Source organism: Drosophila albomicans, chromosome 3 (assembly GCF_009650485.2).
Source record: "Drosophila albomicans strain 15112-1751.03 chromosome 3, ASM965048v2, whole genome shotgun sequence".
Lineage (NCBI taxonomy): Eukaryota > Metazoa > Arthropoda > Insecta > Diptera > Drosophilidae > Drosophila > Drosophila albomicans.
In genome coordinates, this window is record NC_047629.2 from 2807004 (window position 1) to 2808654 (window position 1651).

Here is a 1651-nt window from a genome sequence, read left to right on the forward strand (position 1 = left end):
GTTGAAGCTGCAAGTTAGCAAATGCTGCTGTCGTTTTGGCGTTTATACAGTTAGCCAGTCAGACAAGCAGACAGACAGCTCGACCCGTCCGTCCAGGCAGCCCGAGCTATCCATCCATCTATCCATCCGTCCACTATACGTCCGACCAGGCAGGCGCTCTTCTATAGTTGTGTGTGTGTGTGTCTGTGTCTATCTATGTGTGCGAGTGTGTGTTTGTGTTTGTCCAAGGGCTTCGTTTCTTTATTTTTTCTGCTTTTTTTTTTTGCTGTGTCTGCTTGTCATTTTGACACCTTCATTTGCTCCGGACATTCAGCCAGAGCCAGCATCAGCAACGAGCCCCGAGTCAGGCCCGTGATTCTGTTGCTCTGTTAACTTTTTTACGTATCGCTGCCAGTGTTGTTGGCTTACTGTGTGTGTGTGTGTGTGTGTGTGCGAGGGTGTGTGTATTTCAGTACATTTGGGAGTTGAATTTTTGGTGAAATTTCTTTTCTGAATTTTTCTATTCGTTAGTTTTTCAAGTTTTGTTGCGCTACATCCCAATGGTTGTAATTTTCGATTTATTTTTCAATTTCTGTAAAATTGATTAAATATTTAAATTGATGGAAAATTATCAATTATCAAAGACAAATTTTTCTGCTTACTGTCATATTTTTCCACTTTGCTATTTTTGCATTTCTGCATTTTTTTAGAGCACTCAAAACACAAACACGTCTTTTATTATTATAACATCATAAATTGTATTTATTTAAATTATGTATCAACGAAAAAGAGATGGAAAGAAATAAGAGAGCTTAAAAAACTTCATGTTTTTACAATTCCTCTTTCTTTTACAGTGACGCTTAATGTTCAATCGATATTTCGATCAATTCTTTTTTTTAGTGTTGGTAAACATAAAATATAGGTATAATTGTGATATTTTACAGAGTCTAGCGATGTTATTCTCCTTTTAACATTTCGATTAAGTATTTTTGAAATTATAACTATATATTTGTATATTATAATATAATATAATTTTGCCAGCTTCAGTTAATAAAAATAGTCAAGAAACGTTGAATTAATATGTTATCTATACAATTTTTACAGGATGAGGAGTAGATATGTATGTCTTTTATAACTAATGTTTCAAAACTAATAGATATGATGATAAATTAAAAAAAAAGGAATCGACATATTAATACAATTTAATTTTGTTATAAATATTTTCATTTTGACTTTTCAAAATTCTTTTTATAAAAAAATAAATTTACAATTATTTAATAAAAGTAAGGAAGTAGAAAGTAACTTTAATTTAAGCACTAAAAGAATTCAAAATTTTGAAATTACCAATGCCTTTTATAGATGTGTCACCTACCATCGAGTTGAATCATTTACTCAGATGTTTTAACAGCCTTTACCTTAGCTGATTCATACTGGACTCGTGACTTGTATTTGTATTTGCTTTCTAACTTTTAGAGCCACTAAACTTAGAATTTCCCTTATTTCTCTATCTTTAGTGACATATAAGCTGCCTTAACCCATAAGCCATGTTGCAGCGTTTCGTTGCTCAACGTTCATGCAACAGCAACAGCAGCGGCAGTGGCAGTGGCAGCAATAAAAAAGCTGTTCCACAAAAGAAAGAAAAGCAAAAGAAATCTGAAAAAGGCAACAATGC

At 32.9% G+C, this 1651-nt stretch overlaps 1 long non-coding RNA gene across 1 annotated transcript; it reads right to left on the minus strand.

Moving 5' to 3' along the window:
• Positions 1-205: 205 nt before the first annotated feature.
• LOC117568899 (uncharacterized) lies at positions 206-871 on the minus strand. The gene is made up of 2 exons (XR_004572208.2): positions 642-871; positions 206-571 (listed from the first exon to the last, which is right to left on the minus strand). It is a non-coding gene; the product is annotated as an uncharacterized LOC117568899 (long non-coding RNA).
• Between the last annotated feature and the right edge of the window lie 780 nt (positions 872-1651).